Source organism: Oncorhynchus nerka, linkage group LG19, assembly GCF_034236695.1.
Source record: "Oncorhynchus nerka isolate Pitt River linkage group LG19, Oner_Uvic_2.0, whole genome shotgun sequence".
In the NCBI taxonomy this organism is placed as follows: domain Eukaryota; kingdom Metazoa; phylum Chordata; class Actinopteri; order Salmoniformes; family Salmonidae; genus Oncorhynchus; species Oncorhynchus nerka.
In genome coordinates, this window is record NC_088414.1 from 10,501,847 (window position 1) to 10,516,224 (window position 14,378).

At 42.0% G+C, this 14,378-nt stretch overlaps 1 protein-coding gene across 1 annotated transcript in view; it reads left to right on the forward strand.

Annotated features, from left to right (window-relative positions):
* The window catches only part of LOC115101016 (GDNF family receptor alpha-2-like), a 73,759-nt gene that overhangs the window by 34,892 nt on the left and 24,489 nt on the right, over positions 1 to 14,378 (forward strand). The window lies entirely within an intron of this gene.

Consider the following 14,378-nt stretch of genomic DNA (forward strand, 5'->3'; position numbering starts at 1 on the left):
TGGAAGAGAGAGTGTTTATATTTAATTTAATTTGTGTATTCCCTCTCAGTTCATCAAAGATAAACACTCTATCTGACGATTGATCATACTTCATTTGAACTCTCTCTCTGTTTCGGTATTTCACACAGACTCCTGAGCATTTAGGGCTGGATTCGATCCGTATCGCGGAAGATCCACGTTAAAATGTAAACGTACGTTTCGATTGAACTGACATGTGCTGGGAATGCAGTCTTTGCAACCGCGGGGGCATTGCCCATAATTGTCAGCCGCGCTACAAAGAGGCTCTTCAGAGCTACAGATTGCATTGAGCCCGTAAAGCGGCAATCTGCAGTTCAAACAATAGCAAAGCAGACACCCTGCCACTGATTTAGTAAACAGCTGAGGGATGGGGCTGAAGAAATTGAACCACTTTCAAATTCATGGTCAGAGCTATGGATACAGGGACTGACCATCAATCATATCACAATTATAGTTGTAAACATGTTCGGAGGGTACAAAGTGTGTTCACATTCATTTGACAAACAACGGAGTAAAACAAACATAGTTTGGGTTCTGACGCGGTACGACTGTTCAACTAAGCTCATGAGGCATCTATAAGTTATATTCTTCAAGAATCAATGGATAGATATGATTCATTTAAAGGGGAATTTCACCCTGGAGACCCTGTTTTTTAATCATGTCCAAGTCAGTGAGATGTGTTTCACACATACAGTACCAGTCTAATCCTTCCATGTTTTTTCTTTATTTTTCCTATTTTCTACATTGTAGAATTATAGTAAAGACATCAAAACTATGAAATAACACGGTTTACCAGCAAACGTTAGCACATGACTAGCGTTGGCTAGCTAGTTAGCCTGGTGCTTGTTAACGTGCTATGTGCCAAGCTTTTACATTTGTAACTTGTTAGCAAACATGTAACACCAGGAAATGTAAATCATTTTAATTGGCGAGGGTTGACATTTTAAATGATGATGTCAGTTGGATGCATTTCAAATCTCGCAAAATTATAGGTATGATGCAAGATAGGACCCCCCCATCCATTGACTTTGACAGGTCATTCTTGTCTATAGTAACCCTTGGAAGGTTTCGTTGTAGTAATGTCTTTGTGTTGTGTTTTGAGAATCTTCAGGGAGAAAAATTAGGTGGTTGTGTAATTACTGTTGTAGTCTTGATTTGATACTTTTCAGTGTACCTCGTGCTCGTGTACCCAAAATGCAGCTACTTTGTGGTGTATTTCAGCAGGACACTGTGGAAGGATTACAGATAACCCAAGTTTTCCAAAGACAAAAAGTAAATAGAGAAAAGGGGTAGCCTAAATTGATTACGTGGTCTGTAAGGTACTCTGTGGTCCTCAGACTACCTCTAACCATATAACACAAACCCATACAAACATTACCCAATTCATCTTTATGTCATGCTCAGTAGCAGTGCGTGGGTAAAATCACTGGGGAAGCCAGAGAAAAAGAGCCAAATTACAAACTGTGTTGTGATAATTGCGTTGTTTGCTCTGTAACCTGTTAGTTCATATGCCTTGCCGTCGTAACATATGGGCCTAAGGCAGAGACAACAAGAAGACACAGTGGCAGAATAAATTCACCCACACCTTTGTTTCATCACAAAGGAGCAACCTCTGTCCAGTGGAATCCACAAAGCATATCGCATGAAACAAACAGTTACGTGACCTACAGCACGGTCAATCAAGTTAATGTTTCTTACCATTTTTGGACTACTAAACGATTATTGATCTAGAACACTGGAGAAATATTTGTGTGTGTGTGTGTGTGTGTGTGTAAGTACAAAAAACATGTTGACTCACCCTACTTGTAGAGAAACGCTAATGCCATCCTCCTCTCTTTCCTGTTGCCAAAACGGTCTATGACTTTGTCATACAGTACACTCTTTTAATTTGTTGTCATAGGTTGCATGGCTAAAACACTTGCTCATTAGCCTAACATGCTTTCGATGAGCAAGTGTAACAGTATAACTTTAGACCGTCCCCTCGCCCATACCTGGGCGTGAACCAGGGACCCTCTGCACACATCAACAACAGTCACTCACGAAGCATCGCTACCCATCGCTCCACAAAAGCCACTGCTCTTGCAGAGCAAGGGGATCTACTACTTCAAGGTCTCAGAGCAAGTGACGTCACCGATTGAAACGCTATTTAGCGCGCACCACCGCTAACTAGCTAGCTGTTTCACATCCGTTACACAAGCTAGTTAAAATTAGCATACTACATTTAGCTACATTTTGAACTTCCTTCCTCTCAGGCCAGGGGCACAATGTATGAATTTACGTTTGGATCAGAATCGCTGTTATAATTGTTGGCCAGTACGAAGAATTAAGTGAAACCACAAGTCCAAATCCCCATCTCCAGCCATAGCTAACTTAGGAAAGGGACAATTTTAGCTAGCTAGACACCGGAGAACAACAACTGGCAGCAAGATTGCTAGCCAACTGAGAACCAACTAACTAACCAACCAAAGATGATTTATACACATTCATCATTGCTACCAACACACAGAGAGTGAGTTAGCTATATCGGCAACTCTATTTTTTAGTAACATAGTGTTTTCCAGACAAGAGTGTAATTGATGGATACCAGATTTAGCTGCTGATATCTGCTGTGCTGTACAGAAACCCAGCCTAAAACCCCAACAGCAAGCAATGCAGGTGTAGAAGCACGGTGGCTAGGAAAAACTCCCTAGAAAGGCCAAAACCTAGGAAGAAACCTAGAGAGGAACCAGGCTATGAGGGGTGGCCAGTCCTCTTCTGGTTGTGCCGGGTGGAGATTATAACAGAACATGGCCAAGATGTTCAAATGTTCATAAATAACCAGCATGGTCAAATAACAATAATCACAGTAGTTGTCGAGGGTGGAACAAGTCAGCACCTCAGGAGTAAATGTCAGTTGGCTTTTCATAGCCGATCATTAAGAGTATCTCTACCAATCCTGCTGTCTCTAGAGAGTTGAAAACAGCAGGTCTGGGACAGGTAGCACGTCCGGTGAACAGGTCAGGGTTCCATAGCCGCGTGCAGAACAGCTGAAAATGGAGCAGCACCATGGCCAGGTGGACTGGGGAGGGCAAGGAGTCATCATGTCAAGTAGTCCTGAGGCATGGTCCTAGGGCTCAGGTCCTCCGAGAGAAAGAAAGAAAGAAAGAAAGAAAGAAAGAAAGAAAGAAAGAAAGAAAGAAAGAAAGAAAGAAAGAAAGAAAGAAAGAAAGAAAGAAAGAAAGAAAGAGAGAAAGAAAGAAAGAGAGAAAGAAAGAAAGTGAGAGAAAGAAAGAGAGAAAGAAAGAGAGAATTATAGAGAGCATACTTAAATTCACACAGGACACCGGATAAGACAGGAGAAGTACTCCAGATATAACAGACTGACCCTAGCCCCCCGACACATAAACTACTGCAGCATAAATACTGGAGGCTGAGACAGGAGGGGTCAGGAGACACTGTGGCCCCATCCGATGATACCCCCGGACAGGGCCAAATAGGCAGGATATAATCCCACCCACTTTGCCAAAGCACAACCCCCACACCACTAGAGGGATATCTTCAACCACCAACTTACCATCCTGAGACAAGGCTGAATATAGCCCACAAAGATCTCCGCCACGGCACAACCCATGGGGGGGGGCGACAACCCAGACAAGATGATCATATCAGTGACTCAACCCACTCAAGTGAAGCACCCCTCCTAGGGACAGCATGGAAGAGCACCAGTAAGCCAGTGACTCAGCCCCTGTAATAGGGTTAGAGGCAGAGAATCCCAGTGGAGAGAGGGGAACCGGCCAGGCAGAGACAGCAAGGGTGGTTATTTGCTCCAGAACCTTTCCGTTCACCTTCACACTCCTGGGTCAGACTACACTCAATCATATGACCTACTGAATAGATGAGTCTTCAGTAAAGACTTAAAGGTTGAGACCGAGTCTGCGTCTCTCACATGGGTAGGCAGACCATTCCATAAAAATTGAGCTCTATAGGAGAAAGCCCTGCCTCCAGCTGTTTGCTTAGAAATTCTAGGGACAATTAGGAGGCCTGCGTCTTGTGACCGTAGCGTATGTGTAGGTATGTACGGCAGGACCAAATCGGAAAGATAGGTAGGAGCAAGCCCATGTAATGCTTTGTAGGTGAGCAGTAAAACCTTGAAATTGCACTAACTGAATTTTATTTAGTGCTTTATCCAGGTAACCGGAAAGTAGAGCAATGCAGTAGTCTAACCTAGAAGTAACAAAAGCATGGATTCATTTTTCTGCATCAGTTTCTGATTTTTGCAATGTTACGTAGATTGAAAACAGCTGTCCTTGAAACACTCTTGATATGTTCCTCAAAAAATAACCATAAACTGGTAGCTACCATGGCATACCCAGTTAGCAATGATCACTCGGGAGGCCGGCATCCTTCCAGAGTGGTCAAGTGCCATGCGACAGCTTTTTTCCCATCGCCTCATTCATGGGGCACCCGCGATAGGCTGCCGTGCTCTTGCTGTTAACATGGCGTTTTCCCCTCACACAACCTACCCGCCTTTCACCCACCCTTCTCCCGAACGGTGACACAACAGATGCAAGTCCGAAGCGGGATGCTTTTTCAGCGACAAGCCAACGTAAAATATATTTATTGATTTTTATTATTTACGATTCATTGGATGCTATGCCCTTTTGGAAAAGTACTGTAAATGATTATGTGAAAAACATATCAGAACACAAAGTCCTGGTCACGTGGATCCACTGGTGACAACAAATCAAATGTACTTGCAGGCTTCTCACGCAATTCAATGGCGACAAAAGCGACAAAGTAATCAAATAAGTGACATAGTCAATATACAGCATAACATACAAAAGAAACATAAAAAGACTCAACTAAATCAAGTACAATGCAGATGAAAGAACTACAAATAAGATGTCTTTTTTTAAATAGCCTACAGGGATAGACAGTAGCACGGACATTGTTTGCCCATGTGCATAGTGAGTGACAGAAGGTACAGTACCATAGCAACATATAAACAATACTAGTGCAGTAAGGTGACATAACAATTCCATTGGTCCAGTAGACAAATTGTATTTGAATGTGTACAGAATATGAATAAATGGTAAGTGTGTCGTAGTCCAGGATTCAGCTGTTGGAACAGTCTTGTGGCTTGAGTGTAGAAGCTGGCTATGAGACAGGTGGTCTGAGACTTGATGTTGACCCTCACTGCAGCGGATCCCTCTCTCCCTCGTGCGCCGCCTTCTCCCACCACCGGATGACCTGAATCTGAATCCCCTCATCTGTGGCATCCTGGGTTGTTCCGAATGGATCGTATACACCGAAAGAACATTTGAGAGAGTCATGTCTGGATGAGCCTGCAGGAAGGGGATCACATGAGGGAGGAGGATGTCTTCCCTGTAACACACAGTGTTGAGATTGCCTGCAATGACAACAAGCTCAGTCCATTGATGCTGTGACACACCGCCCCAGTCCATGACGGTCCCTCCACCTCCAAATCCATCCCGCTCCAGAGTACAGGCCTCGGTGAAACGCTCATTCCTTCGATGATAAATGTGAATCCGGTGGGTTTGTGCCCATTGGCGACATTGTTGCTGTTGTGTGTTGAGGACCTGGCGACGTTGTTGTTGTGTGTTGAGGACCTGTCGACGTTGTTGCTGTTGTATGGTGAGGACCTGCCTTACAACAGGCCTACAAGCCCTCAGTCCAGCCTCTCTTAGCAGTCTGAGCACTGATGGAGGGATTGTGCGTTCCTGGTATAACTCAGTTGTTGTTGTTGTTGCCATCCTGTACCTGTCCCGCAGGTGTGATGTTCGGATGTACCAATCCTGAGCAGGTGTTGTTACACGTGGTCTGCCACTGCGAGGATGATCAGTTGTCCGTCCTGTGTCCCTGTAGCGCTGTCTTAGGCATCTCACAGTACGGACATTGCAATTTATTGCCCTGGCCACATCTGCAGTCCTCATGCCTCCTTGCAGCATGCCAAAGGCACGTTCACGCAGATGAGCAGGGACCCTGGGCATCTTTCTTGTGGTGTTTTCAGGGTCAGTAGAAAGGCTTCTTTAGTGTCCTAACTGTGACCTTAATTGCCTCGTTAATTGTTTATGGTTCATTGAACAAGCATGGGAAACAGTGTTTAAACCCTTTACAATGAAGATCTGTGAAGTTATTTGGATTTTAACTAATTATCTTTGAAAGACAGGGTCCTGAAAAAGAGACATTTATTTTTTTGCTGAGTTTACAAACAATTACATCTGTTCTTTAGTTCCAAAAGCCTGTGCATTTTTTCCCCTAAAATTCACAATCGCCATTCTTCTTGCTCCTAGCCGAGAATGGTAACTTTCTGTTGGTTGCTGTATGGCATCAGTGGATACTCAGACTGCTCTCAGGGCAGATCTGACGGTTTTGACTAGCAGAAGTTACTTTTCATAGAAGGATAGAACTAGGATAGAAGCAGTTTAGGATAATTAACGTGGCAGGTTAGGAGAATTAGGTTAAAGATTATGAAAAGGGTTGGCTAAAATGCTAAAATTGTCCCTGATGCACCAAAAAACTATCTAGCTACAACCAGGCTTGCTCTGATAACAATTTGTTTCCACTAATGTGATTCTGCTTTGATGTTGGACTCTTCAACTTCTTCTGTGGGGGTTAATAATAATAATAAGATCGGACCCTTTTTTCCTGCCTAAAATGACAAGGTACAAATCTGTCGTTCTGCCCCTGAACAGGCAGTTAACCCACTGTCATTGAAAATAAGAATTTGTTCTTAACTGACTTGCCTAGTTAAATAAAGGTAAAAGAAAAATATTATTTCACTGTAATAGCTACTGTAAATTGGACAGTGCATTTAGATTAACAAGAATTTAAGCTTTCTGCCCATATCAGATATGCCTATGTCCTGGGAAATGTTCTTGTTACTTACAACCTCATGCTAATCACATTAGCCTGCGTTAGCTCAACCGTCCCGCAGGGGGAACACCAATCCTGAGGTGCCACCACTTACTGTACATAGTGTGGACCTCTCTACTTTCAGGATTGAGAGTATGAGTCAGATTTTACCCTACAGTGTATCAAAAACCTTAATGCATATAACATTACTTTGGCAAAGGAGGGTAAAAAGGGGGTATATTAAGTTAATTCTCCACTATTATTGGTCACAGTTCAAAGTCTTTACATCCTCCCAATGAAATGGCTCTGGATACCAAACACTTTAGCAATGCAGACTTCATTGAAATAATAGAAAGCAGCAACTATGGATTGGACAATATCCATGTATGACAGTACAACATCTGAACCATTTGACAAAGATGACGAAGAAGCAAACAACAACGAGATGCTACAATTCAAGTTCTGTCAATGATTTTGATTTTATGTTTTTGGTGAGATGCCAAATCGGCTTCCGTTTACAATTTTTGGGGTGAGCCAGGACCATTCACAGTTGAGCTTACTCAGTTTAGCTCAACACTGATTGGCTATTATTGTATTCAAAAAAAATATCAAGGGAGGCCAAATGCTAGCTGGCTTCCCTTGCATTTAATTCTATGGGCAGCAACGATGTCAATACACTGTTTGGCCAGATAGCATCAGAAAGATGAGCTACTGTACACATAGAGACAGAGGGGCACTGTTTCGATTGCTTGGATGCTTCGACCGGTGAGATACATTCAGCCTCTTGCGAATTGAAGGAAAATTATTAAATAAAGAGAGACAAATGATAAAATTCTATGTATTTATTTTTTTAAATTTTGGGGGGAAAATGGCATCCATGAATAGACACCACTGGTCATGCTTACTGTAAATTGAGCTATCTTAGCCATCAGCTTGTAAATATCTTTGCTAAAATTACCTTCACCTTGTGCAGAGCTAAGGGTTGGAAGCAAATACTGGTGGAATCAGATTCTGTACCACCTACAGCAAAATACACAATTTAACCACCCCACTAATTATATCGATCTCTATTAGACTGGCTAGCGTAGCACACCTAACATGGACATTTCAATTGTCTATTTTCTGACCATGGCCTCATTCACGTGGTACCCGCGATAGGCTGCAGTGCTCCTGCCGTTAATGCCCTCACACAGCCCACCCGCCTTTGATAGTCATCAACTGTTTTATTCAAGTGGGTGAGGCAGTTTAGGGAGTGGCATCTCTTATCAAAGCAACATCCTTTATGGCTACAAAGGAACAGTTGGTATTGCCTTGAAAATATAGTAATTAAATCAATGGAAAAATGTAGGCTGTTTTGGGGCTTAATCAATATATCATGAATGAACTTACACTGGAAATGATTAAGGGTATCCTCTGTTTTTAAATGCACTATGTCCAGATGTGTGGTTGTATTGTGTTTTTACATTTGGCAAATAAATCGAATCAAATTAAAATTATATTTTAATATTTATAGAAACAACAAAAAACTGCTTGTAGCCTCTGGCTGGCTGTGGTTAGCTGGAAGGTGACAGGCCCAATTTGAGATTACAGAAATTCCTTGCTATTGTCTTTCAAATTCACTCATGGCTAGATGGCTGGCCGAAGGCTTATGTCTGTCCTCCGAGTGGAGGCTAAATGGCAGCGATTCAAAATCAGCCTGCCAAGGGTTTAGAGCTGTCCTATGAGTGGGGGCTCCCCGCCAGAGATGCAAATCACATCTTAAAACAGAAAACTCTGTTGGTGGTAGGCATTTATAGCCTTGGTCAAACAGTAGGGAAAGTGTTTTGCTGTCTGGGTAGGATAAATTGATTGACAGTGTGTATCCAAAAGATAGCTATATGATAAACTGATGGCTTTCAGAGTTCAATCCAGCACTGTAGCTAGCTAGCTAACATTAGGTTACCTCTAATCGAGAATATTCCATTTTGTTGTGAAGGGGAAAAAACGATGGTATCGCATCACTTCTCAGCTGGCGTCAAAGTGTATTCCCAGTCCGTTCAGCCTGCAAATCCCTCTGATCATTTTTGTAAGCATCCTTCTTCATCGCTGCAAGCCACTGGCAGCATCGTGGTTAATCTCCGGTATGTAGAACGGTGAAAGATAACTCCTTTTTGTGCTTGTTTGTAATTAGCACAGAACACCACACGGGCATGATGAGAAACGTTAGTGAAAAACAAACCTAATTATGCATGGTGTGGATCATTTTGATGTCTATGACAAAAACTTTAATAACATAGTATGCAGTGGCAATATGAAATGTCCCTTTAAGTGTCTAAAAATGTATATAGCAAGTGCAGATTGCCCCTTTAAATGTCAGAAGACTCCAACAGCGCAATGTGTGTGTTTGTATATGTGTATGTGCAAGCCGGTGTGTGTGTGAGTGTATGTACTTGTGTGTGTGTGTGTGTGTGTGTGTGTGTGTCTGTTGTTTAGAGTGAGGTGATGAGCTTACAGACAGAGATAAAAGGATCCTATCAGTCTGATTGGATTTATAATGACCTCATGTGAAGATGCCCACTCAACCACTATCCACTCACCATGCAGAGATCGGCAACTGACAAAGAGACAGCGAGAGAGAGGAGAGAGGGGAAAGACGGACGGGAAGACAGGAGAGAGAAAGAGCTGAAAGACAAAGAGAGAGAAAGAGCTGAAAGACAAAGAGAGAGAAAGAGCTGAAAGACAAAGCGAGAGAATGGGATAGGGAGAGAGTGAAAGAGAGAGGGATGAGGCAACAAGAGTGGGAGAAGGATGCAGAGGTAGAGAGAGAGATTGGGAGGGAGAGAGGGAGGGAGGGAGTGGAAGATAAGAGTATGATATAGAGGAGTGTTAAATAGCATGTGCAGAAGAAAGAGGAAGAAAGAAGAGTGGAACATTAAAGGATGTCTTAGACAAGACTGTTACCAATCGATTGGAGGGAAAGGCTAAGCGTGACAGAGAGAGAGAGAGAGAAAGAGGGGGTGTGTGTGCATGTGTGTGCGTGACAAAGGACATTTGAGGAGACAGTGGAGAGACAATCACCAACGAACACACTTCTTTATCCAAAACACTGAGACGCATTAATATAGACAGCTCTGATGCAAATATGTGTGTGAAAGAGAGGGAGAGAAAGTGTGTATGTATGTGTGTGCAGTTGTGTTTGTGTTTATGCATAAATATTTCTCAGAAGAGAGCTGATGTGATGTTTTTCCTGTTGGTCAGTGTTGGGATGAGCGCAAGACAACCCTATAATATAAGCCTACACATTTTATTTTTATTCAACCTTTATTTTAAGCGGGAAGACAATTATTGAAATACGTATATCCGACATAAATATACTATCTACGTGCACACACACACACACACACACACACACACACACACACACACACACACACACACACACACACACACAGACACAAATAATCTATATATACAAAAGTATGTGGACATCCCTTCAAATTAGTGGATTTGGCTATTTCAGTTATACCGGTTTCTGACAGGTGTATAAAATCAAGCACACAGTCATGCAATCTCCATAGACAAACATTGGCAGTAGAATCGTCCTACTAAAGAGCTCAATGACTGTCAACGTGGCACCGTCATAGGATGCCACCTTTCCAACAAGTCAGTTTGTCAAATATCTGCCCTACTAGAGCTTCCCAGTCAACTGTAAGTGTTGTTGTGAAGTGGAAACGTCGAGGAGCAACAATTGCTCGTTAAAATCGTCTGTTCTCAGTTGCAACTACCGAGTTTAAAATTGCCTCTGGAAGCAACGTCAGCACAAGAGCTGTTTATCGGGAGCTTCATGTAATGGGTTTCCATGGCCGAGCAGCCGCACACAAGCCTAAGATAACGACGAAGCAAAGCCACGCGTCATATGGAGTGGTGTAAAGCTCACTGCCATTGGACTCTGGAGCAGTGGAAATCCCTTCTCTGAAGTGATGAATCATGCTTCATCCTATAGCAGTCCAGTGAAGGGAAATCTTAACAATACAGCGTACAATGATATTCTAGACGATTCTGTGCTTCCAACTTTGTAGCAACAGTTTGGGAAAGGCCCTTTCCTGTTTCAGTATTTCAACACCCCCGTGCAAAGAGTGAGGTCCATACAGATATGGTTGTCGAGATCGATATGGAAGAACTTGACTGGCCTACACAGCGCCCTGACCTCAACCCCATCGAACACCTTTGGGATGAATTGGAACGCCGACTGTGAGCCAGGCCTAATCGCCCAACATCAGTGACCGACCTCACGAATGCTCTTGTAGCTGAATGGAAGCAAGTAATTGCAGCAATGTTCCAACATCTAGTGGAAAGCCTTCCTGGAAGAGTGGAGGCTGTTATTACAGCAAAGGGGGGACCAACTCCATAATATTGCCCATGATATTAGAATTAAATGTTTGACGAGCAGGTGTCCACATACTCTTGGTCATTTAGTGTGTGTGTATGCAGATATACATATATACTTGTGTGTGTGTAGTAAACTTAGAAATATTTTTTTACATTGGATAGAGACTAGAAAATGGTATATCATTCACTGCAGTTGAGGAACAATGGTAAAGTGATTCTGCTTTGAAAGTTGATTAACTTGTAACCCCACTTTTGAGAAAATGACCCTTGAATGTTTTTGGTACACCTACTGGAGAGCTCTTCTTTGTCTACACTCGTTGAGCATCTTTCACACCCTCTTAAGCCTTAGCCCCACGCATCACTTTAAGGATTCACATGTGAGGCCATGTGCTAAACAGAGTGAGTAGTGTAGTAAACAACCAAAGATTTCAAGACAAAAGTAGTAGCCTACAATAAGGAAAAACTCCAGGTAACAATACACTTAATCTCGTCCTTGGCCTATATCCTAATCTGACTGTGGTGCAGGTCGTGTTCTTCACAATACCGTCTCTGGTAAACACACACTATATCAAATCAAATCTAGGTTTATATGTCACACGCACATAAAAGGTGTAAACGGTACACTGAATTGGTTACTTGCATAATAGCAATATCAAAAACAGAAAGTGTCCAGATAGAAGTATTTTAGAAACATTTTCCAAACATTTTATAGTTATCAGATGGCACTTACCCGATACACAGGAAATGCTAAAACCACCCACATCTTGCTAAGTGGATGGGTTGTCGAGACATGTACACATTATCGAGACATGTACACACTATTGTCGAGACATGTACACATGTTCATGAAATACAATAGACGACCGTAATCACCCCCAGACACACCTGGCTAACTTGATGGGTTATGTAATCATCTGGCGAAGTAGAGTCTTTTGTTTAGAACCTGCATAATCCTAACTCATCCCACTACCAATGCAAACATTGTCATAGCTGTAGTATTAGGATAACTAGCAATGAAAATGGATTTCTGATTCAAATACTATTACCTCACAGATCTTACACGTAACATTAGCTAGCCAGCTAGCCAACAGTACTCTGGGGCGGCCGCGTAGCCTAGTGGTAAGAGCTTTGGCCTAGTAACCAAAAAGGTTGTTAGATCAAATCCCTGAGCTGACAAGACACAGATCTGTCGTTCTGCCCCTGAACAAGAGAGTTAACCCACTGTTCCTAGGCCATCATTTAAAATAAGAATGTGTTCTTTACTGACTTGCCTAGTTAAATAAAGGTTTAAAAATATTTAAAACTTGCAATGAAAATGACAAAATAAGAAACATTTTGTTTATAGCTACATCTTGTTTGGCCAGCATTGTGTCAAGTCACTCCAGTTCACACCCATAACTTTTTCCAACTAATCTGTCCTTACCGCCTGCTAAATTCAGGACATCAATGTTGTTAAGAAAAGTAGCTAAACTTTTGTAGTTCTTGATGGCTTACGTCATATCTTCCAAAAATGGCATGGAAGAAAGGACTATCAACACATACTGAGCAGCTCCCGTTATAGACAGAAGCCTGCTACATGGCAGACCAATCCAAACTCATCTTCTGGCATGTCCAGCCTATCCATTATCTACGGCAATCATGGCTAGCGGGAAGGTTCCTACCTTTTTCTGTGGCTAAACTAATTAGGCTCATAATTTAACATTTTTATTAAGGCACATGAAAGTTCACATATTCCAGAAGGCATTTCTTCCCAAAAAATAGATTTGATTAAAAACCATTTTTTTATGTTCAAATTTCTCTCTGGTGAAATAGTGATGTGCGACATGTGCCTAGTTTCCTGAAATGAGTCACATATTACACACATTAAAATACAAAAACAGTAATGTGAAGGAAACCCAGAAAAACAGTTACATTCCTCCACAAATATGTCCCAATAAATACATTAAATTGCCCGAACGGCACCAGAACATCAGAACATTTGAATTTTTTTTCCAGCAATACGGTGCAATTAAACTAAAAACAGATTTACCTAGCTCGATGGAGACCCTACGAACCTCAAGAGTTAATCCATCCTGTGAACGGGTTAGGCAACTCATGTGTCTATATTTCAAATGCAGCTTGAGATGAAAAAAGTTTTTGAAGTAGGGCCTTGTAAATAAAAAGGGAGTTATGTAGAAATCTATCAGGCTTTAGCGAAGTCCTGCCAACCTTTTGATACAGGATGCAGTGATGAGTATCTAAACTGTCACCTGTAACAAAAAGAAGGGTACTATGGTAGATGGCATCCAAAGGTTTAAGAGCTGTAGCAGTATGTCACCATACTCAAGAACCGACGAAGAGTTAACTGACTTGCCTGGTTAAATAAAGGTAAAATAAATACATTTAGACCCCTCATATCATTATTATGGATGAGGACAAAGTAGGAGAACGGGCAAGATGAGGAGGTGAAGATAGCAGAAGAGAGCAAAGGGAAAGGAAAGTGGAGAAGGAGGGTGAGAAGGAATAAGAAAAGAAGGAAGGAAGAGGGGATATACACTGAACAAAAATATAAATGTAAAGTGTTGGTTCCATGTTTCACAAGCTGAAATAAAAGATCCCAGAAAGCTTATTTCTCTCAAATGTTGTGCAGAAATGTGTTTATATCCCTGTTAGTGAGCATTTGAAACTGTGTTTGCGCATCCAAAGAATTTGTCTGTCAGAAACCGCGCTCGTCGTCCTCACTAGGGTCTTGACCTGACTACAGTTCGGCGTTCTAACCTACCTCAGGGGGCAAATGCTTACCTTTGATGGCCACTGGCATGCTGGAGAAGTGTGCTCTTCGTGGATGAATCCCGGTTTCAACTGTACCCTGGCATACAACGTTTATGGCGTCATGTAGGTGAGCAGTTTGCTGATGTCATGCTTGCTTTGCATAAACAACAAGAACTCACGGTTTTGTCCACGTTTCTCCAAACGTCAAATTTCAAAGTTTCTCAAAACTTCAAAGTTTGACCCTTATTAAGTTTGTATAGAGTTACGGTAACAACAGAAACAACTCGCTAAAGTGAAAGCGATTTAATTACATTGCAGATATGATGACAAACACACAATCATAATATCAAATTCCCAGTTTATGCTACACAGCCATCTTTATAAGA